The 10,820-nt window shown below is 37.6% G+C and overlaps 1 long non-coding RNA gene across 1 annotated transcript; it reads left to right on the plus strand.

Annotated features, from left to right (window-relative positions):
* Positions 1 to 4,077: 4,077 nt before the first annotated feature.
* Positions 4,078 to 9,991, plus strand: LOC128086155 (uncharacterized). The gene is made up of 3 exons (XR_008209264.1): positions 4,078 to 4,131; positions 6,853 to 6,915; positions 8,623 to 9,991. It is a non-coding gene; the product is annotated as an uncharacterized LOC128086155 (long non-coding RNA).
* Positions 9,992 to 10,820: the final 829 nt, after the last annotated feature.

Here is a 10,820-nt window from a genome sequence, read left to right on the forward strand (position 1 = left end):
TTTAATATATTAATAATAATTTTCATATTTAGCTGATGCATGGCTTACCACAGCAGGTGAAGTAGAAATCAGACACGCAGGCTGATATCTCTTACATCTATTACAAATAGTTATGAGGTTATTTATTGGCTGTACAGATGCAATTAGATAATATTTTCTGAACTGTTTTTAATCTCTCACAGAATTTAGTGGATGTTTATCCTAATTAAGGCTCAAATAAAATCTGAAGTATTTAGTTCAGGATTTAATTCAGGATTTAGTTCAATTATATTCAAGAAAGAGAAAAGCACCATAATGTTTTTTCCATTCTAATTGTTCTAAAGAATCTGGATTTTAAACAGTCATTTTGAACTAGAAAATACAAACTTTACTCAGAAGGATGATTATTTTTTAGAAGTATTTTGAGGTTACCAACTGATGGCAAATGTATTTCACAACTGTCAAGCGCTGTATTCCATCTCAGAGAGATTTCAAAGTTTTCTGGAGAGGACAGAACAATGGAGACCCTTATGATATTAACTTTCCATGTCATTAGCATTGGTTAACTGCCATGTATGGCATATAATGAAATGCCTGCTTCCCCATTAATGTGAAAAATTGCAATTTTTTACAATATTAAGCTATATCTCTGTGTAGCACCTCCATAATTCTAAAATCTCTTACTGGCAGAGGATATGTAACTGTCTTACATTTTCTCCAGATTTACAGAAGTAACCCATAGTGGGAAAGGCAGTTTGGGGTTTGTTTGTTTGTTTTTGGGGGGGCAGGGTAGAATTGAAACACATTTTCTTTTTTTTTTTTTTAAGGAAAGACAGATTAGAGGGTGGCGAAGTTCACCATAGCAACTGTATAATAATCAAGGACTTTGTGCAGTATGTTGCTGGAATTTTCTGCACTTTTGCTAGCCAACGTGAGCCTATTATACTGGAGAACTGGGGAAGTTGGCAGTGATTGTTGATAAAACTGATAGGTTTGACAATCATAGGAAATGCTAGTAGCACTTAAGTCTGAAAAAGCTTTTTTCTGCCATCTTTCACTCAGAAAAATGTATAGAATTAAAATATAGTACTAATACTCCCAGTAAATAGAATTAAAATATAGTACCAATACTGCCAATAATATTAATACACATGCAGAGAAGCCTGAATACTGTCTATAGCAGAGTTTGTCTGATTAGCTGAATACCTTAGCTGAATACATAGATCTCCAAATGACACTCTGAATAACAAGGGAAAGTGAAATTAAAATGTTATTTTTCCACACAAGGAATTATCACATTATACACTAAGTCATTTTACTCAAGTACCAGACTCTCAGTTTTGTTCTCAAATGTTCCTACATTACATTCATTGACTTATCAATTGGAAGTAATCTTGACAGTTGATGTTCTTTTATCTAGATTATTTACATCAAATAAGTGCACAGTATGTAGCATAACATGCATGGAAATCATTCTTGCCAATATTTGTATATATCCATTATAGGGAGAGTCCTGACAATTTATATAAAAGTTTCTTTTCTCTCAGTAGTTCCCTTTCTCTCTGCAGTAAACCTCATGCATCCTGTCCTTCCTCTGGGGTTGACTTCATTGCAGAGCAAAGGATTTCAAATATTTATACCTCCATTATAAAAACAAGATGATAATGAGTATTCCTGTCACTTTGTTATTTTGAAAGCATCACATAATTATCTAAGCTAATCTACAGTAATCATCTGTGAGAATTGTGATCTTGTGCAACACTGAGACCTAATAAGGGTCTGAAAGTAGAATGAAGGTTTTTGTTGATTGAAGAAGTAGAAGCACAGAAAATCTGAAGATATTTCTCAGCAAATATTACAGTAGTTTTCTTCCTTCCCTACTTTCTCCTTCTATTATGCCCTCCCAACCAAATACCAAGTGAATTATCCCTTTTAACAAAAACTTGAACTCTGGAAAAACACTTTAATCAGTTACATTATGAACATCCTTTTATAGGGTTTCCTTCATTTTATTGCCTTTCAGATAAGACATTCTTCATTTCAGAGATGACAAAATTAGATAATAAAATTTCAGAAAGGATTTGAGCCCCACCTTTCTATATGATTTATGACACACCTATCACAGTTCAGCCTTTCCAAGAGAGCCTGATTTGAGCAGTAATTTCTTTTGACTCTGGATTAAGGCTTCGCTTGAGCTTTAGAAAAGATTAAGCATAAAAAGCATAAGATGTCCTAAGAAGTGACAAAGAAATATCTTCTATGGAACGAAGAGTGAGAAATGGCTGCTAGTCTTGTTCTCACTGGTAGAAGAATTCCTTTGTCAAGGGATTCTGTCACTACTGAAATCAGAGTCACCTAGGGTACTCCTTGTAACTATTTGACTGTGTCAAAAGGCTGTATCTCTGATTCTTGCTGAGAGTCTTTGCTTGTAATAGGGGCAATGTACTTTTCCTCATAGCTATACTAAGGAAGCCTGTGATGATGCAGTGAAGAAAACTGTCTGTTAGGCTGGTTTGTTATTGGATGACTGCCTTATTCCAGTTGTCAACTTGTTAAGAGTATTGCTTGGTGTATGTTTGGGGGTGGAGGAGCATATATCTTACTAGTAATTTGTGTCCCAAAAACAAAGCTTCCTGCTTCATCTGGTAGGGTACCAAGCAGGTAGATTAGAGCTTAGTGAATTACACCCAAGGCCTGTCTGTAACCTTCAAATGCGCTATCATATTATTTCATTTTCAGACAGCTTAATAGAGTTCCTGATCATTAATATAATTTTAATATCTGACAGTGCAAAAGGGTAATAATGTTACAGGGCTGAGAAAGTGGGAAAAAATGAAATAGCCATCACTGCTGGTAATTCATTTCTGCTATATCATCCCTAGAAAACATATTTTATTGTCTCAGTATGTATTCACAGCTCAGGAAAAGATTCAGTCATTCCATTCCAAGACTGCTAATAATGATTTTAATTCAATTTCTTTTTCCACTCTTACCTCTTCTTCAGGCACTAGCCAACTGCTATCTCTGGCCAGTAGGTATCACTCAAGCTCTCATTTGCAGGCTTTTTTTTTGCCACCAGCAAGCTTTCCTCAGGTGTGTGACTAACAGCTACAGCACATGTCTGGGGTGGAGGGGCAGTTACTGATAAGGTCCATGGTTGGCTCAGGAGATTGATGTCTATGAATCAAAACCTAGTTATCAGAGGTATTTCTTGGATACTTTCTAGTCCTTTTCCTAACCTGCTCCATGTTTCCTTTTTCATTTTAAAATTTTGTAGAGATTTAAGTGTAACTTCAGATTTGTGGGTCTTAAGTTTCCTTTGCCTTGTCTTCTCCCAAGTCCTGTCTGAGTCACATGTAGAGGAAATTGGTACAGGAATTCTGTGGCCAGCAGAGACCACCATCTACAGCTATATAGAATGCCATGGCAATGCACTTTGACGAGTAATATTCAGTTGAAAAGCAGAACTGCTTGGTCTACTTGCAATACTACATTAATGCACTTAAACTACTTTTAGAATTGAAGCTAACATTTGTATGGGACTGTAATATTCTCTATCTACAATTTAGTTTAGTTAGATTTGGGTCAGGCAACTCTGTGTTGCACAATACAGAGTCAAAAGCTTTCTGAAACAGAACTTGCCTTCTCTCAAGGTAGATTTATGCTGAAGAATGTAAGGCGTGACAAAGACTTTATTGGTTGACCTCCTTCCACTGGCAACACTGGCCATTCCTTCCCATTATTTTCTGCTGCTTAATCAAATTAACTGTGTGATGATCTTTGATTTTACCTGTGTCTGGTTAATTTAAGAAGATATCATTAAGAAACTTGTTTAATTACTTTTGAGAATCCAGTATACCAGAAAAATCAGCATACCACAAGATTATTCCTTGCTCACAGCCAAAGACTGCTCTAGAGAGCACAGAAACACCTGTGTAGCAAAAAAGCTAAGTCACAGCCTGAACCAGTGATTGAGCACCTGGTGGGAGGGCAGGGCCAGTCCAGGGGAGCTCAGGTGCATGAAGTACACCTGCGTGACCAGAACAGGTGAAGCCAGGATCTACCCCTTCACAGATCTCATGTAAGAGTTGGCAGTAGAGACAAAGGTGTCTTGCTGGAAAGAGATTCCTGCATACCTGAAGCCTTCCAAAGGTAAGCAAATTTTTTTCCTCTGTCCCTGCATCCATGGCTGCTGCGTTTGGCCTTGTCCTCATTTCTTCAGCCAAAGGCTTTGTCACCCTGCTATCATTGCTGTACTTTCCATAATGTTATAGTGTTACAACCTGTATACTCTGACTTTAATTGGTGTGGCTTTTAAAAATCAATGTTCTGTGTTTAATTTTAGAACAAGTGATTATATACTTAAGCTAGTTTTTATCAGTTGGCTTAGTAGAATCATCTAGCTTATCAGTCTCTTCTGAAAGCCTTTAAAATATTTAAATGTGGCTGGAAAATCCATGATATTTAGTAGGAAGACCTTCTGAGGAAAAGAACTCCATGAATTTTTAATGCATAATAACTACTCACAGTCCTGTCCAATATGCAGCCTTTTTCTTCTGAGATTTTCTGCCCCTGGTATCAACTGCCATGGCATCTTCTTGCTCACCTGAATCCTGCGTACAGTTTGGCTGACAAACTCCAGCTCACTTGATTGCCTTAGTTGTTTTACCTCCTGATTTGTCCTGTTTGGTAGTAATAAATTAGATAATCATTATAAGAAATAAGATTATGAAGATAATTGACAAATGAGGTTGTTGAAGGATTTACTGCTCTGGGCTGATCCTTGAATACTTTCCCTGAGAAAGAGCCTCATCTAGTTCACATTGCTAGTAATTAGCTTTATCTTTATTGCATTGTAAATACTGCCTAATTACTGTACTATTTAGCTTGTGAGATGAGATTTGATAGCAGTAACTTAAATAGGATTCTTGTACTGCCACTTCTTTTCCTTCCCTTAGTTCCTTTTATTTCTAACTCCTTTTATGATAAACACACAGTGAAGACTGGCAAAGACATCTGAATGTGTATGCATCATTAATGCCTTAAAAATGGATTCTGTAATGGGTGGATGAATTCAGTTGAGAGACAAAAATATACTCTTTCAGAGAACCAATATTATGGACTCGTGCTGAGATTTCTTGGCTTACAGCAGCTTCAATTACAGTCAGTGCTCTGTGCTAACTTGTTTCTAGTGAGATATAAGCTACTCCAATTCATTCTAGACTGGTCTAGAACCAGATCTGGAGATTGGTGGCCCTGCCTGTGGCAAGGATGTTGGAACTTGATGATTCTTGGGGACTCTTCCGCACCAAGCAATTCTATAATTCTATGATTTGCCTTTATGTCTAGATAAGCTTGCTAAAAGCTGTTTGTTTGACTTGAAGAACATGTTTGTATGCACACAAGTAATGCTGTGGGCTGAGCATATTCATTGGTGGAATATACACTTCTTGCTTCTGCCCCTCTGTGCAGAGATACACAAGAACTTTAAGAGTGCAAAAAAGTTTTCTCCTTATCTGATGCTTAAAGATACACAAACTTCTCTTCTCTTCTTTGGCCTTCTCAATGAATGAGAGCTATGGTTATGGCTGGACTTGGGAAGTATTTCCTACCGAAGGTGTTTATTGGTTTGTGGCTGGCTATTTTCAGGAGGAGATTGTAGAACCTCAGTACATCAGTTGTTTAAAATGAGACTAGACAAAGCCTGAAGTTTGCCATCATGCATGCAAGCAGAAAAGTCCTTCAACTCCAAATGGAGTTCATCATGCAGACTGAAAAGCCAGTTGTGTTTAGTACTTATAATTGTCCAGAAGTATTAATGTGGGAATTTTCTCCAAAGTCTAAAAATGACAGATTTTAAAACATGCGAAGAATTAATTACAACTGGATTAAAATTGTAGCTGGCTTTTGTATAATACATTAGATGAATACTCAATTATTTTCCTAAATTAAGGCCTCCCTTTTTCAGAAACTTGCTTCAGGTACAGCATGGCATATGCCCTGTTCTCTTAGAAGATTGATGTTGACAAATTAAATAGGATCAGTTACTATATATTCTTCTGTGCTTCACCTATGAGAAATGTTGCCATCATTTATAAAAAATAAATTTAAAAGATCTTGGTACCAAAGTAATTATATAAAATTTTATTCCATCATGAAAGATAAACAAGCCTTTTCATAAAACAGACCTGCCAAGTTGAGTACGTTTGACTGAATGCTAAATACAGGATACTGTGCCATAGTTTGGTAGGAAATATGATTTATTCCTCCCAACTTCCATTAGAGTCTTTGATTCACAAACTCTACACTATCCTTATGCCCCTGTTCCTCTTCCATCAAATGCATTTACTGTCCCAGCAACAGAAGGCTGGGGGTGGATAAAAAATGTGCCTGCACAGTTAGGAGTGCTTTGATGCCATTGTAATGTGGGCATAAAATCAAGGAACATATGTAGACGCAGCTGCTCACAGTTGTGAAGGCATGTAAAAAATATGGGATGGCTGAAAAACTTTGATTGATTCTATAACTGGGGAACTATATATTTTTATTGTATAGTATATGAACCCACAAAAAGTGATGTTTTTCTTTTGTACATTTATTCATTGCTCGTTTACAACAGAGTAATTCCATTGTGCAACAAACCGGAAGGTTTATGTCTAGTCTCTTCACCAGGACTTTTAAGTTCACTGCACTAAATCTGTCTGACAGAGAAACCAGACATTGACAAGGACTGGAGCATTGCAGAGAAGGCTGAAAGGATGTTCTAGTGTGAATCACATCCCTGGCAGTATTTCAGTTTTCTGCACGTAGCTTATTAAAGGAACAAGGAAAGCTTTTTTTTCTTTTTCATTCTCCTTTGTGTTGATATCCTAGGATGGATTGTTTCAGGGGAGACTAAAAGCCAAGCTAGAAGTTCTCCTCTGAGAAGGACTAAAGGTATACCAGCTTACTTCTTCAATTGTCTTCCCAAAGCAATTGTCTTCCTTATTTTATGTATGTTCAAAGTTGCATATGCCTTACAGATCTTCAGTAAGTTGTCTCCTCATTTGAAGGATGTCTTACCTAACTCTTCTTCAAAGGCAGCAATCTCACAATGACCATTCCAGTAAAGAATATAAGAGAGAACATTTCTGAACACTGCTTAGGGCTTTTCCATTTTAAAGCGATCCAGGATCTGTAACTTAAGAAGTACAGAGATAACCAAAGCAGGGGAATACCAAAGGAGAAACAACATACAGCAGAAACAACTCTATACAGAAACAAAGGAGAACTCTTGGAATTGTGAATATTACATGTCTCTGAGTCAACTTTGTATCTTAGTGCCGCTGACCCCATCCTAGAAAGCTGGCCTTTAACTTTAGCATGAAAAGCACAAAGCTACAAGGCATAAACATGCCACTCCACAAAAGATATCACTTATCCTCATCTTGTGCAAGGCCATGAGATGACAAAAATTAAGTATCTCTCTTACTGTGAAAAATGAGTAAGCAGAGAGAAATTGCTACCATGTAGAGATGTAGTAAGGATCATCTAGCTAACGTCTTCATTACACTTTTAAAGTGCATGCTCTTTTGTTGCAAACTGAGTCCTTTCAGAAGAGGAAAGTAGGTCTAATTATTATATCTACATCAGTCACTCGCATTCTAATTTTTTAATTGAGTTAAAACACCAGATGGAGAAAAAGAGATATTTGATGCTAAGAGTTATCTTTGCAGTAGATATATGCAATATTCTATTTTTAGTGACAAAGCAGATGAGAGCACATGTAGAGATAGATATAACAGAAGGAATCAGGATTTTATGGTGATGGGTTTACACCAAATTGCTGCAGTAGTAACATCATCAGAGTATGTTCCTTTTAAAGTCAGTGAAGCAATTATTACAGTTTAACTTGACCCAGACTGATAGTTTGTAGAACCTGTCAAGGAGCTGTTTCTATACAAGCAGACAGATGCAAATATCTTCACTGGACATAAATTTTCCAATTAGCTAAGATTTATGTGCACACAGATAGGTGTGATTCTCCTAAAATAGGAGGAATAATCACTAGGAGAAGTCATATCTGTGGTATGGGTAAAAAGTTAGTAAACAAATGTAATTTTGCAACTCCCCACTGGAGTCATCTTCCCCTGCCTGTAACTAAAAGAGTAAATGGGTGAACACAACATTGTACCTCTTGATTGATTTGAAATTCAGGCAGATTGAGTCCAAAGAAAATCAAACACTGTTTTAAAGAAGTCTGAAGAGCAATGCAAAAAAATTTAGACAGTCTCAGTCTGAGATTTCAAGCTGCTATCATTGGTAGTTTTATGATAAACAGAAAATGATTAAAAGATATATATTGCATCTAAGAGAAACATATAGGGGTAGAGTTACCTGTTAGTGATTCACAGTACAATGCTAAACAATATTCTCCTTTGGGTAATTTGAGGTTTTCAGTCTCCAAGAATTAATTTCCCCAAGGGCTGGAGGCTGTTTCTGTCTTCTTTACCACATGGTCAGACTATCAATTTCCTCACCTTTCTAGCTGCATGAAGGAAAAACCCTGGCTTTTTATAACGTTGAGAACATGAATAACTGTAATTTCTAATTCAGTGCCAACAAGACTTGGGTGACTGAAGCTTTCTGTGTCTTGCCTTTCAGTGTCATTGGTGCCACCTTGTTTCTCAACCATCCTGAGTCCAGAGAGACAGCATAAGTCTACTGCTTGAAACTGGATGGAAGTAACCAACTGACTAGTTTTGCAGTAGCTGCACGTGATGTTTGAAGAGAGTAGGATGTGTTCTGATAAAAATGTCAAGCAGGAGGGCCAGGCTTTCTTGAATCTAGTTCTAGTTGTCAGGGAGCAACAAAGGCTAGCAGCCCATGAAGAGGAGTGGGAGAGGAGCAGCCAAGGAGTTCCCTGCCACACACACACACCTGAAGGGGCTGAGTCAGGACTATGCGACAACCTCAGGCATGGCAAAAGAATGAGACCTTGCCTCATCTGAGCGGTCCCAACAAAGTCTGCATGAGATAATGCTGTGATGTTAATGCTGAGAACCAGCATCTCTGCAGCACAGATCAGAGAAGGACTGAATTTCCAGGCCTGAAGCCCCTGAGCCTATTGACTGTGGAGGAATTGGGGAGGGAGAATTTCACAAGTGAGGCTGCTCAGGGCTGTTAATGTTTCTGAGTGCCCTCCAGGTCCTAACATCAGTACTGGCCTTACAATCACCTTAGAACTTGGCGAAGTCAGTGGTGTTTTCAAAAGTATCCACTGACTCTGAGGAATCAAATTTAAGGACTCTTTGCAGTCTTGCAACAATGCTCAAACATCTGCATTATTCATCTGGCCCTCATCACTATACTGAACTGTAGGGAAACTGTCAAAATGCATTACTTTCTACATCTTTATATTTTATAGGTCAAATCATTGTCCCTACTTTACAGGTAGAATTACAGGTAGGATTTCAAGGCTGAGGTAGACTACTGGCATGTCTGCACTGTGCAGTGAAGTGTGAAACATACCTCCTTGGGGTAATAGTGTTCATAGTTGCTTCAGAACCAGAAACAGAACAATCTCAGCACAGCCTTTGAGCAAATGAACTGTAATGATATAAGAATGAACTTACAAGGTCTGGCACAGTGGTGTCAGATGTGGCCAGATTGCTTTCAGATCTCATGATTTTCTGTTCCTTCTTAAGTAATGCCTTGCAAATGTATCAGCTTGGAATCTCCATGCTGTACTTGACTGTACACTGCAGCCATGCCTGAAGTGGTTCACTTGTAGACAATAAGGAAGTTGATGGCAGAGTGCGAAATACTTTTGGAGGGTTCTTCCTACAGCCTTGACTAATGCTGAATAGATCGCCTCTGGTAGTCACTGAGTAACCAAGGGAACATTTGCAAAAAAAAAAAACAACAAACAAACAAAAAAAACCCCACGTTCTTGAGGTTGACAAGAGGTGAAGCACATTTTAAGAATATTTTAAGTTGTGTAGATCTCCCTGTTTGGTCTGAAACACAAAAACATCTCTTAGCTTTCATCAATACAAAAAGGAAAGGAGATTGCATCTCGTTCAGAGATGGTAAGCAGAGCTTACCAACAGTATTGCAGTCTGTGCTGCAGTCTCAGCATTTTCTCTCTGTTTACTTTATTACCTGACAGAAATAATTTGCATAAAGAAAAAACAAACAAACAAACAAAAAGAACAGTTGAGCTCATCCTGTTCTGTTAAATGTAGTAGCCAAGTTTCAGAGTGAACTCAATTCCAGAAAGACTTGTTCTGATGTTGCAGACTTTCTTTTCATTTCTCTTTCCTCTGCTAGGGCCAGGTAAAGCGATTCTTGAAAATGTTTCTAAGACTGCATTAAAAGCAATTGCAAGCACTGAGGGAGATCCAATCACAAGCAGTGCACCATCATCAACAACAGCTTCAGTGTGTAACATCTCATTTGCTCTGAAATTGGTTAACTATTAGAGTTTGTTTAAATTCAGTTCTATCTAGGACTTGGAAAATAGTGTTCCTGCTCTTTTGCTTAATATGCAACGGTGCATGAAGCCTACCCTTTGTCTACCTCAGTCAAATAACTGAGTACCACATTGTCCTTGATGTTAAAATTCTTTGAAATAAATGTAACTGAAAGGGAAATCTCGAGGGGAGGGGAAGGAACTCTAAGAGTGGCAAAAGGAAAGGGCACTATTGTATCTCTTTGGCCTTTCAAACACCTTCATTTTAGTAATAAGTGAAAAGACTCTAAAGGAAATAATAGAGAGGAACACTCGAGTTCTACATTGATAGTTTAATGAGGATGCATACAGATATATAATATCCCATAACATTTAGCTATTCTACTCC

Source organism: Tympanuchus pallidicinctus, unplaced genomic scaffold (assembly GCF_026119805.1).
Source record: "Tympanuchus pallidicinctus isolate F22 unplaced genomic scaffold, pur_lepc_1.0 scaffold3, whole genome shotgun sequence".
Classification (NCBI taxonomy): Eukaryota; Metazoa; Chordata; class Aves; order Galliformes; family Phasianidae; genus Tympanuchus; species Tympanuchus pallidicinctus.